Here is a 15,676-nt window from a genome sequence, read left to right on the forward strand (position 1 = left end):
CTCTTTTTGTCTTCACAAGAATTAGGTGTGTAAGATGTGTAAAAGTAGGTGTAAGACCAGTTGTAGGTAGGCCATGATTAGGTTATTTTATCTCATAAAATAATTCACCCACTAACACCTTCCACCTCCATTATTTCGGTCTATATACATAAAATGGACTACCATTTTATTTTGTCAATTTGTCATTTGTCACACAATATGTCACATGTAGTATGTTACATGTTATTAATTAATTTGATGCATATTTATCACATAAATATCATTTCATGAATTAATTAAATTACGTACAAAAAATTGACTAGTGATACTTGATCACATAAAAAAAATGGGTCATAAAATTATAATTCACAACATCTTGTAATTATAAGTAACCAGTCATTCTTATCTTTATTGTTTCACAAACAATAAACAATTTTAGTAATAAAGTATTTCAATTACTAAAATAAATCTTATTTAATACCATTATAATAAGATATCAATATTCTCTCTCGCAAATTGAATTGTTCAATTTTAAGGAATTGATTAACTTGTATCGTCATACAATTAATCAACTTTACGGATAAGGGCATCATCCTTTAGGTGTGACCTTAAGGGATCAACTGACCACCACCGTCCCACGACAGTAACGTCAAACTCTGGCAAGCCAATCATTACCGATTAGTGTTGAGCAGTTGACTATAAAATGAATCATCTCTTACGTATTCTTAAAAATGAGATTTAAACATGTGATCATCATGATCGATAATTGTGATCGCATCATTGTCAGATGACACATATTCCAACAAATAGACCGTGTAAAATAGCAATAATCAAGGGGAAAATAGAGGGCAATGGACGACTAATTAACAATAAACACAATGTAGGTGGTGGATTTGGCAAATGGGCAAGAAAAATGGAGGCATTGAGGTTTTTTGATCGCAAATATGGAAGGGGGTCGAAATAATGAAGAGGAAATGAAAGAAATAAAACAAAAGAGGGAGTTAAAGAGACTCCCTGCATGTAATTTCCAAATTCACTCGATCGAGTGATTTAGAACTGCTCGATCGAGAACTTCTTGCATTTATCCACTCGATCGAGTAAAAAATTACTCAATTGAGAACTCCCCTTTTCAGCTTTAGTCGATCGAGTAGCTGGAAACCATTCGATCGAACAAATTCCACTCGATCGAGTACAAAAGTACTCGATCGATCTCTTTTGTTCGTGTAAGCTCTTGAATTTGCGTATAATTCCTTTGAGTTTACGTATAATTCCCCAAACCCGCATAAAAACACTCGCAAAAATATCCCAATATACCAAATACGTAAAGTAACAATCTATAGTCTCTAATCTACGCTAAAAATGTCTAAATTCTAATTGTCCTAATAAAAAGTAATAAATAAAATTCAACGGAAAATTTAAAAGTTGTTTTTACAATTTATTACACGGGGCATTTCCCCGCTTATTTCTCAAGGCAATTCAATAGCCCCTCGGAGGGCTCCTGACTGGAGGACGTCATCTCAGCAACATTAATCGTCCTCTTCAATTTCCACGAGCTTGCATTTGAATCATTAGGAGGAGAATAGTTGACGTCCACGTACGCGCGAACTTTTCTCATCCTTACTCCTTTCACACCGGCTTTGACATCGTCACTCCCACTTTGACTGACATTGATTGCACAATACCCTTTGACAGCTGCTACATTATTTTCATCTGTACTTGCAGCAAGGAAAACAGACGAACTTTCCTCCTTTTTGCTCTCAACTTGAGGCGGAGGGGTAACAATAGCAGCACAATATTCCAAATTCTCGTTTGGAGTGTCAATAAGAGGGTCAATAAAAGAGAGGACATTGCAAGGCTGAGCTTGCATGGGAGCCCTTCGGAACTTAGACTGATGGAATATCAATTCCTCGTCCCCAATCTGAAAAGTCAATGTCTTGCCCCCGACGTCTATTACTGCACGGTCAGTGAATAAAAATGGCCTCCCTAAAATAATAGGGGTATGGGCATCTTCGGGGATGTCAAGTACAACGAAGTCAACGGGAATAAAGAACCTCCCGATCTTAACAGGTATGTCTTCTATGACACCTAGTGGCCGTGATATGCTATGTTCGGCCATCTTAACAGTCGTGTTTGTGCAATTAAACTTGGTCAAACCAAGTCTCTTAGCCAGAGACAGCGGTAAGACACTCACGCTAGCAACAAGATTGCATAATGCGTTATCAATCAAATGGGTACCAATATGACACGGAATCGAAAAACTACCCGGGTCTGACTGTTTGGGAGGTAACTTTTTCTGAACTAGGGCCGTCCCTACCTCGGTCAAAGCTACCGTCTCATGGTCGTTAATGTGCCTCTTACGCGATAAAATTTCATTCATAAATTTAAGGTAAGAGGGTACCTGTGTCAGCAGTTCGGCGAATGGTACAGTGACTCGCAAGCTTTTCAGGAGTTCGGCAAATTTGCTGAATTGTTGATTAGCTTTAGTACTTTGCAAACGCCTCGGGAAGGGCACCGTGATGGGTATCTCGAGCAATTTGTTCCTCTCTTCCAATGTATCAGCTGGATCAAGCTCTAAATCCTTTGAACGCTTCTTTCCTCTCGAACGAGGTCTTTCAGGCGATATTTCACTCAATCGAGCACTAGCAGGCTCTCGATCGAGTTTTTCTTTATCAGCACTACTCGATCGACCAAAACTACCATTCGATCAAGCAGGTTCTTCAACAAAATCACTCGATCGACCAGAAATTTCATTCGATCGAGTAAAATATTTTTCCCGTTCACTCGATCGAGTAGAAATTTTACTCGATCGAGTCCTTTCTTCAGCACTTTCACTCGATCGACCACCAGAAATTAGTCGATCGAGTACTTTCTTTGTCATCAGCTCTTTTTCTTCGACAGAACACTGTTCATCAACAGTAATTACCTTCCTCGGGTCTGATTTCGGTCCTTCATATGAATAACCGCTCCTCAAATTGATTAAACTCACCGTCTCATGTGGGTTCTTATCGGCTTGTGACGGTAAATGTCCCGGTTTCCTTGTGGACTGGTTCGCGGCTAACTGGGCAACTTGAGTTTCAAGTGCCTTGATAGATGCATCTTTTTGTTGATCACTCAGCTGCCACTGCTTTGCCAAAGACTGCAACATCGTCTTCAAATCACCTAGCTCACTTACTCCACCAGAAGATGATGCACCTTGATTAGGTGCTGGAAAGGAAGGAGGCTTCTGAAAGCCTTGTTGAGCCTTATGAGGAGGGACATATGGCTGCTGTTGCTGCGGAGGAGGGGTAGGATTGAGCACATTTTGACTTGTCCACCTCAAATTGGGATGGCCTGCCCCTTGGTTGTTATAATAGGAACCCCCTCCTTGCATGTATTGTTGAAAAGCAAGAACCTGTTCCTTCTCCGTAAGAAAGCCAACAACAGTGTGGCCGTCGTTGCTCCCACACCTCTCACATGTGACACTCTCCCCTCTAGTAAGCAAATGGACCGTCTGAGGCTCCCCCAGAATGCGGCTCAACTTATCAAACCTAGCATTCATGGCTTCCAGCTGAGCCACAACTTGCTTATCGACTGCATGAACTGTTCTAATACCATCCCTCGGGTTTCCATACTCAGCACAGTGGGTCGCCATCTCTTCGATAAGAGCCCATCCCTTATCATCGTCGGTGTTCTTTTGGAATCTTCCATTAGATGATGCATCAAGTATGGCTCTGTTATCATCGTATAGCCCATTGTAGAACTGATTGGATAGGAACCACGGATAAAAACCATGGTGAGGAATAGACCTCACCAACCTCTTGAAACGGCACCATGCTTCATAGAAAGTTTTATCAGGTGCTTGCTTGAAATTGGTAATCTTGGCCCTCAGCTTATTAGTGCGGCTGGAGGGAAATCTCTCTTATAAAAAGCAAGAGCAAGGGTCTCCCAAAGATGTGACCCCGCGGCCGTGCGGTCCAAAACAGATCACCAATCCCTGGCTAAGTCACCAAAGAAAAAGGAAACAGAACCTCCTTAATCTTGTCTTGAGTTACCTCCTTTGTGGCGGGGATAGTAGAACAAGAGTCCGTAGAGACCTCCATATGCTTCCTTGGGTCTTCACCTGCCACACCTCTAAAGAGATTCCTCTCCACCAGATTGATAGGAAGGACGGATGTCAAATGTATTCCCATCCTCGATCGGGAGATTGAAACCCTTTGGAATTGATGATGCTTTAGGCTCCGAATGACTAGCAATGTTCGGTAACTTTTTGGTTGGCTTACAGTAATCGGAAGTATCTTCTTCAAAAGATGGATTTTCTGTAAAAAGGAAATCTTGAAGCTCGGTTCGAAAGTACTCAAGTCTTCGTTTCGTGATTCTCTTTGCAGACGGAGTCTATGCCTCGAAACAGTCTCTCGGCTCGTAATTAGCTGAAACTAACTCAAACCTGTGTGACCTGGGCATACATAACACTGAAAGAAAATGAATAAGAAGCGCCTCAAGGAATAAAAATTTCTGAGACGGATAAAATAAACGAAACAAAGATAGATAGGGCAATTGCACGCCCGACAACGACGCCAAAAATTTGACAGTGTCGTGTACCTATCAAAAGTAACTAACTAAACTAATTATATAGCAAGGGAAGTCAGGTCGATCTCCTCAGAGAGGCAAGATATCTGTAAGAGTCCGTCTATTTGGTCACAAATGTGGGGGTGGGGGGGGGGGGGGAGGGGGGGTTGTAATATGATTTCCTAAACTAAAAGCTTTAAGGCAAGAGAAATAAGGAAAGAGCAATTAAGGCAGCAAATAGGAATAAACTATCAATAGAGAGGGGACATGTCAGGATTTCGGTTCACTATGGTAGTCCAGTGACTCAACTGTAAACAACTTAGATGAATTACTGTGAGACGGATATGAAAAGGTCCTTCCGGTCCACTTTCTACCCTAGACTCCCTCTAACTTAACTTCCGTCCTCATCAGGGTAGTCTATTGTTCATAGCAGGTCTATTTAGTCCAATCTTCCGATCCAGGATTAAATTTAACCAGATTAAAAAGGTGACTCAGAAGCGTGCACTCAACCAAGTCGGTAAATACAGTTATACTGCTATGGTGACAGAGTCTCACAAATAATTTATCTAACCTATTCACTACATCGTCACATTTCTACCGTAGATCCCCTAATCCTAACATGAAACAGATTAGCTACTCATGTTATTAATACTGTCAATACTTATAACAAATAAATAACTAATATTCAACATGACAAAACAATAATCAAATTGCATAAAAGGTAATTAGGACAGAAATTAAAAGGAAGCAAAACAAGCAATTACGATGAATAAAAGAAAGATTAATATTAAAAAGGGAGAAAGAGATTACAATCGCAAGAATTCGGCGTAAAGAACAAACAAATCCGAGCTAAATAACCCCGAAAACAAGGTTACAGTGATGGGAAAAGAGAAGCACAGTCTTTACTGTGAAAGATGAATAATAGCTAAAACTTAGATAGAATAGAATATGATGCTAATGACCTAGTTAACGTGCGCTTAAATAGAAAAAATACTAAATCCAATAACTGACACAAGTTCGCGGGCTAATTAAAGCCCATGCCAGCCAAAATCACTCGATCGAGTAGTCTGAAACCACTCGATCGAGCATTCCTCCAGATAATCTACTCGATCGAGTAGAATTGTTAATCGATGGAGTAACCTCAATTTCCAGCACTTCTTGATCGAGTATAAAACTTCTCGATCGACCAACTCCAGCCATAGAAACCACTCGATCGAGTGATAAAACAGCTCGATCGAGTATTCTTCCTTCAAATCAGGTCCAACTCGTGACCGACTGACTCGTAGACCGTTCCTTCACGTATCCCAATGCAAGATCTCACTCTGAAAAATCCCGTCTCCTCAAAATGCATGCAAAAAGGACGAAAATGGTACGATTCCACTACTTTCGCGTTCATTTCTACAAAACGGACAAAACGAACCAAAGTAGCCAATTCGGGGGCAAAATGCAATATAAATAGTACGAAAGTACATAGAAATTCGTGCTAAAATAGACTAAAAAGACTATACAAAATGCACGTATCACGCCCCCTCATATCTCCCTTAAAATTCTAGAATCGACTTCTCAAGTCACAAACCGACATGTGTTTTCGACCTACCGATCGAAAACACAAGCCTTACACATTATTTGGTACCGTCATCGTGCATTAAATCACTTGACCGACCATCTCAACCAACTACACCATCACTAAAATTAACACACTCTTTTTACATTGCTAAAACGGTTTTCAAACCGAGTTTTCCGACCAAACAAGTTGATACACTTTCGTCGATTTCTCGTCTCAAGCCTAGCATGTAAGTATGAGGGTGTAAAAATCCTCTTCTATCATGTTTTTCATCTATTTTATGACTATAACATGCTAAAAGATGCATAACATGATTCAAATATGGGAGAAATGAGCCGAAACCGGATTTTAGCCGGAGACAGGGGCTGCTTGTATAGCAGCATGGCTCGCGCCTAAAGTTCCTCTCAGGCTTTAATCCAGTCGTGTTTGGTCTCATCTTCCTCTTTATTTCATTTGTAATCGGTTTTTACCATTTCAAATATTTCAAATCATTTTTACGATAAACTTTTGACCACAAAACATTTTTCACCCTTGGTTCCTAATACCATGACGGTTTAATCCGTGTTTCGGTGATAATATTTGGTTAATCACATTTTAAAAGGTATTTTAAAGCCTTTTATTTCATTTCTTTACATTTTCAAAACAAATGCATTAGTCATAAATACGAAATCATCCTTGGTTCTACATACCATGTCGGATTTTAACCCGAGTACGATGATAAACATTGACTAATCACAAACAAATGAACTTAAAACAATTAGTTCATAATCATTTTCAAAACTTTTCATGTAAAGCTTACAAAACCGAACCCGACATCGAATATTGTCAAAATAATGATAATTATTCAAGTCTTGTTCTTCATATCAACACAAAAGCGATCTAAACGACCTTTTCAAATCAAAACGGGTTCAAACACCCTCTTTTCAAACCATTTTACAAACCCTTTTAATGGTCAGAAGACGTTCTTCCAATCGTCTGTTGACCCGCGCCTAAACAGGCCACTCATTTTCCAATTTTCAAATCAGGACAAGCCTGTTTACATCGCCCGATGGCTCGCGCCTATATTGACTGCCTGATGCAGACCCTGTTTTCTTCCAGCACTTGTCTAGGATGATCCCGACTTTGGTTAACCTGAATACAGGACGGATCAGATGACGAATCTGCCCATTTTACATTGTATTTGCAAAACGCCTTACTAAGACAAATGGATCACATTATGCACCATAAACCTAATTCGGTAAATGGATGTTTAATTTCCATCTTGCATGCAAATCAACATTAAATCCAACTCGACATAAAATACATGATACTTGGATTAAACAACCGACATAGAAAGCTCATATGTTAGGTTCAAACTTGTGGATGCACATTCATGCATTTACCCGTTTTATCAACTTTTGCATTTAACCAACCAAGATCGATCAGTAGAGGCCGCTACCGCGGGCGGGATTGGGTGTCCGATTAAAGGGCTTTCCAATATGTACCTTCACCTCTTACTCAAAAGCTTTGGATAGTGGACGACATTATCCAGGGCATAAGAGAGTCATTCTAGAGATAGGATGCTAAAGAGGGACGACTCCTTATCTTTAGTACCTATGTCAAACACCGTTTTTTTGCCTTGGTTGACCTAGGTATAAAGTGGATTCGAACGGGTTCCAAACATCCCACAAATGCTTGGTGGCGACTCCAAACTGTGGGAAATATCGGTATACTTCCTCTATAAATTTTCGGATTATAACGAAATTATTATTATGAAAAACTAGTCATAAACGAATTTACATAAACAAAAGGAATGGAGATTAAGAATTAACCTTTGGTCCTAGCAAATTTGGCCTAAGAAAAATATCGAAATCGATATTCTCCTAATTGTTGCGCCCAAAATATTATGAGAAATGCCCTTGTTCTTGCTAGAATAGATCCCCAAAATTGATGATTAATTTTTAGGGTTTTTGTGTGAATGATGAGAGAATTTGGTCAAAAAGAATGAGGAGAAATGATCTCCTCTTTCTCTACTTAAAACCGTCCAAATGGAGTAATTAGGGAAGATATTATTCTTCTCTTTTTTTTCTCTTATTTCGGTTTTTCCACCAACCACCAAAAATAAAGAGAAAAATATCTTCTTATTTTAGGTTGGTGTAGTAATGTATAAAATGTGTATTTTATTTGAATTGTCATATTTATGTCGACATGTATTAATAAGTCTACACACAACAGTTTGTAGTCGATTTATTAATACCGGTCTGTCAACATTTTATTATGACAATTCCGCATAATATATACATTAACTATAAATATAACATATTTATAATTCGCTAATTAAATATAACTGGTTGCGTTTAATTACGAATTAACATCTTAATTCGTTCAATCTAACATTATATACATTAATTAAATATAACAGTTTATATTCAATTTACGAATTTAACAATTAATTCGTCTCAGCTGGTATTATTTAATTGTATTAAATAATCGTCTCATCATCACATTGACTAACTGTTTAGTCAAATACATAGACTAACCTCTTATTCAGGCATCAATGTCATTATATTATCATACAATCACATCTCTCAAACACATCCTTTAGGTGTGACTTTTAGGGACCAGTTGATCACCGCCATCTGTATGATAATAACGTCAAACTTCTAGCAAGCCAACCGTTATTAAGTAAACGTTAATCAACTGATAAAATACTAAGTATACCCTTGTGAACCTATAAGAGATTTATATATGTTATCACACTAACTGTGGAGGACACAAGCTCCAACAAACTCCCACTTGTCCTCACAAGTGAATGTGCGATAACCGATTCTCATATCCTAAAATTTCTCCCACTCAATGTAAAACAATTTGCAAAATCTGTATTCACAAAGGTCGTATTTTACAAGTGATCAATATCAAGAGTGGTTTTCCCGACTAGAGAGTAACTTAACTAATAAACGAATCATGATTCGAGCATGGCCATGCATTTCAGTTACAACTCCTCGAGTGGCCTTGAGAAATAACTAAACCTGATAGAGGTTGGATATTTTCTTCAACTCGAATCCTGCAGATATAAGCATAGTATGAAATGGCCCAGAAAAAATCTACTTAGCCTCCTGTTACGGTCGACCATGAGAAAGAAACCAAAGTCACCCAAAAACTGCCTTAATCTCAATAGACAGTCGATAGTAAAAAGAATCGACTCTAGGAACACAATGGACGTCCAATCCACAACCTGGCACCGAATGTTTTAAACATTTAGGACTCCATTACGTTGTCACAAAAATTGTCCTACGAGGTATCGTTATAACTCGCATCTATGATCGATCAGCCAACCGTTTGACTTATGGCTCGTTGAACCCACCATCAATCGACTGCACAATATAATAGCCAGAGTTATCAGCTCATGTAGGCGATTACAGACCAAAACAAATATAATGTAATTCAGTTCACTTTGTGGCGTTCAATGTTGTCGTACAATCCACATGAAAAACAAAATATAAAATAAAACGATGAAGTTATAAATAGCATATGAAAAAGATAATGTATCGAATCCATAATCAACTAGTACAGCTCAGGAACACGTTTAATACCCATGGAAATAACATGCCCTTCATGCTTATCATATGACAATGGTTTAGTGAGAGGGTCCGCGATGTTGTCATCCGAAGCTATCTTGTCAATCACTATCTCCTCTTGCTCCACGTAATCACGGATCAGGTGAGCCTTCCGATGTACATGTCTAGACTTTTTGCTAGACTGAGGCTCCTTAGCCTGGAAGATGGCACCTCTATTGCCACAATAGATAGTGATTGGGTCATTCGAACTAGGAACTATGGATAGTCCTTGTAAGAATTAACGCATCCATATAGCTTCCTTTTTTTTCAAGCGGCATAGTACTCGGATTGATAGTAAAATCTGCTACAACATTACGTTTGGAACTCTTCCATCTGACCGTAGCACCATTAAGAGTAAAGACAAATCCAGACTGAGATTTCGAATCATCTCGATCTGTTTGGAAGCTAGCATCTGCGTAACCGATTGCACAAAGCTTAGTATCTCCTCGATAAGTCAATACCTAATCCTTAGTCCTCCGTAGGTACTTAAGGATGTTTTTAACAGCTATCCAGTGTGTTTCACCCGAATTGCCTTGGTACCGACTCGTCATACTCAATGCATATGCCACGCCCGGACGTGTGCATATCATGGCATACATGATTGATCCTATTGCCGATGCATAAGGAACACGACTCATGCGTTCAACACCTTCGGATGTCGTGGGTGACCGAGACTTGCTCAAATGCATCCCGGACATCATTGGAAGGTTCCCCTTCTTGGAGTTGGTTATCTTTGAACCTTTCAAGAATCCTATCCAAATAAGACTCGACTCAATGATAACATCCGTCGTGATCTATCTCGATAGATACGGATTCCCAATATGCGTTGTGCCTCATCCGGATCTTTCATCGGAAATGGTCCTTCAACCATCCTTTAACCGAAGATAAGAGAGGAATGGCATTCCCAATCAAGTGTACGTCATCGACATACAATATCAAGAAAGCAATCTTACTCCCACTCGACTTGATATATAAGCATAGTTCCTCGACCGATCGAGTGAAGCCATACTCTTTATCACCTGGTCAAAACCATGATTCCAACTCCGAGAAGCTTGCTTAAGTCCATAAATGGAACGCTTAAGCTTGCACACTTTCTTAGAATTTTCAGGATCTATGAAACCTTCGGGTTGTATCATGTACAACTCCTCCTCCAAATAACCGTTTAAGAAGGCGGTTTTCACATCCATTTGCCAAATTTCATAGTCATGAAAAGCGACAATTGCTAAGATTATCCGAATGGAACGCAGCATAACTACGGGTGCAAAAATTTCATCATAATGCAATCCGTGGACTTGAGTGAAACCTTTTGCCACTAGTCGTGCCTTATTGGTATCTGGTTGCCCGTCTATAGAATGCTTTATTTTGGAAAGCCATTTGCACTGTAGAGGTTTTACCTTATTAGGTAAATTAACAAGATCCCATACGTCATTCTCATAGATGGAGTCCATCTCGGATTGCATGGCTTCAAGCCATAGCTTTGAGTCGGAACCGGCCATGGCACCTTTATAGGTAGCGGGTTCATTACTCTCTAGGAGCAAAACGTCATTTTCCTCGACCATAACAATGTATCTGTCTGGAGGATTAGAGACTTTACCCGACCTCCTAGGTTCCTGAGGAATATTAACCGTATCATCAGTTGAAGGAAAAACTTCCTCCATCTGTTCCTCGGTTGTTGGTTCTTGAATCTCCGACAGCTCGAAGGTTCTATTACTTGACTTGTTCTCGAGAAATTCTTTCTCTAAGAACTTTGCACTAGCCGCAACAAAAACTCGATGTTCGGTAGGCGAATAGAAGTAATGACCAAACATTCATTTTGGATAACCAATAAAGTATGTCTTGACCGATCGCGGGAGGAGCTTATCCTCGTGTCTCCAATTGACATAAGCCTCGCAGCCCTAAACCCGAAAAAAGGACAAGTTAGGGACCGTTCCCTTCCACATTTCATATGGAGTCTTGTCGACAGCTTTAGACGGACTTCGGTTAAGTATAAGAGTAGCTGACAAAAGAGCAAAACCCCATAATGAATCAGGTACTACCGTGTGACTCATCATGGATCGAACCATATCAAATAGTGTTCGATTTCTCCGTTCGGACACACTATTTAATTGAGGTGTTCCAGGTGGAGTTAACTGTAAAAATATTCCATAGTCTTTAAGGTGTTGATCAAACTCATTTGAAAGATATTCGCCGCCTCGATCTAAACGGAGTGCTTTAACCTTTCTTCCCAGTTGGTTCTCAACCTTATTCTGGTATTCCTTGAATTTTTCAAAGGACTCACTTTTATGCTTCATTAAGTAGACATATCCGTATCTACTCAAATCGTCCGTGAAAGTGATAAAATATCTATAGCCATCTCTAGCGGTAATTGACATAGGTCCGCATACATCAGTATGTATGAGTCCTAATAGGTCACTAGCGCGCATTCCAACACCTTTGAAGAAAATTCGAGTCATTTTGCCGATAAGACATGATTCACACGTGCTAAATGTAGAAAAATCGAATGCGGGAATAGTCCCATTCTCGATGAGTTTCTTTACACGTTTTTCATTTATGTGTCCCATTCGATAATGCCATAGATAAGTTTGATCTATGTCACCAACCTTTAATTTATTATTATTCACATGTAATATCTCTGTGGTTTGATCTAAGATATAAATTCCATTCATGGAAACTGCTTTGCCATAAACCATTTCATTAAAAGAGAAAATACAGCTATTGTCCTTTATTGAAAAAGAAAAACCGTCTTTATCAAGTACGGAAACAGAAATAATGTTCTTAGATATACTGGGTAAATAGTAGCAGTTATATAAATATAACTCAAAACCACTTGGGAGTTGGATTAAGTATGTTCCCTTTGAGACTGCAGTAACTCTAGTTCCATTCCCAACTCCCAGGTCCACATCACCCTTTGCGAGAGGTGTGATGTTTTTTTGGCCCTGCAAATGATTACACAGATGAGAACCACAACCAGTATCAAGTACCCAAGTTCCGAAACTTGCATGGTTAATCTCAATCATATGAATATAAGATGACATACCAACATGAGTGACGCGGCCTGCTTTTATGTCTTCACGGTACACGGAACAGTTCCTCCTCCAATGTCTAGTCTTGTGACAATGGTGGCATTCAAAGTTACCGTCTTTGCTCTTTGCCTTGCCTTGTGAGCCACTAGTCTCACCAGGCTCACTCTTACCGTTTCCTGACTTTTTAAACTTTGGCTTTCCTACAGTTAGGTCACCGTGAGCTTTGCCCTTACCCTTATTCTTGTTGGAAATCATGAGAACATCTTGCTTCATGCTCCCACTCAATTTCATATCCTTCTCGATCTGTACAAGAAGTGAGTGTAGCTTATGAGGACTTTTCTTCATGTCATTCATGTAGTAATTTGCCCTAAAGAGAGCAAAACCATCATGAAGTGAATGAAGCATATGGTCAATGACTATGCTCTCACTGATTTTGCAATCAAGTGCCTCCAGTTTCTCGACATTCTTAATCATGTTAAAAATGTGTGGGCTAACCGTTTGGCCCTTCTGGAGTTTCGCATCAAAGAAGCGACAGGTATGCTCATAAGTAACGATTCTCGGTGCTTTTGAGAACTCATTAGTGAGCGTGGTGAAAATCTTGTTTGCACCTTGGGCAATGAAGCGTCTTTGCAAATTGGTTTCCATTGCAAAAATGAGTACGTTCTTTATCGCACCCGCTTCCATAACGAAGTCACTATAAGCAATTGACTCGTTAGCTCTTGCATTGGGGCCTGGGTTTGGTGGTATTGGCTTAGTTAAGTACTTGAGCTTACCGTCAGCAATGGCAGCATTCCGTAATGATGCCTCCCAGTCCGCAAAGTTGGACCCGTCATTCTTCAGTCGTGTGAACTAATTCATGTGGTCCATGAAAGCTTTTAGCCAGGACTCGCATCCAAGTGTGGCACTTGGCATAGGGATTTCGTTATTTCCAGCCATTTATTGTAACAGTATTATCAATATAAACGAATTATACACTGCGAAAAGGAAAAAGATATAATAAGCATACTCATCGTTATGATTTAAGTCTAAAGCAATACTGTTATAACGCGAAGACTCAAGCATTTATACAATTGACCTCCCTCAAGAATTATATAAATGATCCCAAGACTCAATTATCTGTAAATTGATAAGCCAACTTTTTGGCTAATTCTACTTTTAGAATTCTCGGTCGATAAATTTCTGTAAATTCTATCTTTAGTCCATCATAATCACGAGAAACTCTTCGGATTATAATGTTGAGGTAAACTAAGTCAACACAAACTACTTACCCAACGTAGAAGGGGTCATATGGAGAGTAAGGTCCTATATGCCTGCCGACGAAGAAGGGATTCATAGCTGTTTGGCCTATAAAGACTAGTCTCAATTTCAGTTTTAGAGGAAGATCCCATCAACTTTATTTTAAATTCATTTTAAATGAACTAATATCTAGCATGCGAGAATGAATAAACTAAAGTGATGGCTTAAAAAAGTGTGACATCTATATGTCAATGAAAACTAACATCCAAACTATATGAGTCAATTTTCATGAATTTTAGTAGTAGGTGGCTTGGTTTAGGCGGAATATGATGCACTAATTATCATGTGAAGAAAAGCAATAAGAATGGAAAAACGTAAAACAAAAACAAAGTCCTAGTGTGTCCTATCTACCAAAATGAACATAAATAACTTTGGAATCCTTCCTTGGACCCGAGAAGCTTGTCTTGATGTTCCATCTTGGTCCATGTAGCGGGAGTGAGCAATCCAATCTCCATCTTTAGTCTTATCAAAATTTTAATTAAAAATTACATAATAAACCTATTTATATTCTAATTTCAAAACCATAAAATAAAAGAAAACCAAAGGAGATACGAGATCTCAAAATTACATAAAAATTATGTTTCCATCATTACGAAAACATAATTAACTAAGGCCACACTAGGTATTACAAATTACAATCGATTGCAAAAATACGTAAATAAAACCATTCAACGATTCATTCAACTAAATAAAAATGCATCAACTATAAATTAAACATTCAATACATAATTTCTTAATTATGTAGAGTAATTTATCCAAACCACCTATTTAAATGATCAAATTATGTGACAATTCCTCAGTTATTCACATTACTTTCAATCTTAATTCACATTAACCTATAATATGAATTAATCCAACATTAAACATCTTTAAAATAATTGGGTATCTCAAATCTGTGAACCTTTTCACAATAATTATTATACATTATTCATAATAATAATTGGCCAAAAGAAAAAAAAACAAATTTTTTTTATATCACTGCACACGGCATTCTGCCCAAATAAAAGAAAAACAGATTTATATTTTTTTATTTTTAAAGTTCTCGCTTAATTAAGAAAAAAAAAACCGAAAACAACCCATATTTTTTTTTTTGTAATCTCACGGCATATAAAAAAACAGATTTTTTTTTCTTAAATGCCCTCGGCATAATGCAAAAAAATAGAAAAGCATTTAGCCCTTGTATAAAAAAAAAATTCTTTTCAAGAAAACAACCCTTTTATAATAAACAAATTTGTTTAATGTTGCTACTAGAACAAGATTGGCATAATCATCAACATTTAAATTAATGAAACATGATCCTTAAACTACAATTTAACATCATCTGTGCCAAAAACTATATAGCAAAAACAAATTATCATCATAACACAAAAACAATTCCCATTTACATTTCAATTTAATACTTATTAAATCAAAACATCTACAAATTTATCATATTATCATCTTAACACATTAAAACAACAATATGAATAAATTAAATGGAACAAAAACATCAAAACAAGAACAAAAGTCAACTCGGCCAAAAAAAATTGCATTCGGCAAAAAAAAAATTTCTCACTACCGTTTTCTTTTTCTTCAAATTTTTTTTTTGTTTAAATCCATTTACGAAAATCATATAAAATAATTTCGTGGCCTTGGCTCTGATACCACTTGTGGGAAATATCGGTATACTTCCT

General features: G+C 38.1%; 1 non-coding gene across 1 annotated transcript; it reads left to right on the forward strand.

Moving 5' to 3' along the window:
• The first annotated feature begins 3,743 nt into the window (after nt 1-3,743).
• On the forward strand, nt 3,744-3,850 carry LOC141635489 (small nucleolar RNA R71). Its single transcript, XR_012540173.1, has one exon. It is a non-coding gene; the product is annotated as a small nucleolar RNA R71 (small nucleolar RNA).
• The last annotated feature ends 11,826 nt before the right edge of the window (nt 3,851-15,676 follow it).

The sequence above is a fragment of the Silene latifolia genome, chromosome Y (assembly GCF_048544455.1).
Source record: "Silene latifolia isolate original U9 population chromosome Y, ASM4854445v1, whole genome shotgun sequence".
Taxonomy (NCBI): Eukaryota; Viridiplantae; Streptophyta; class Magnoliopsida; order Caryophyllales; family Caryophyllaceae; genus Silene; species Silene latifolia.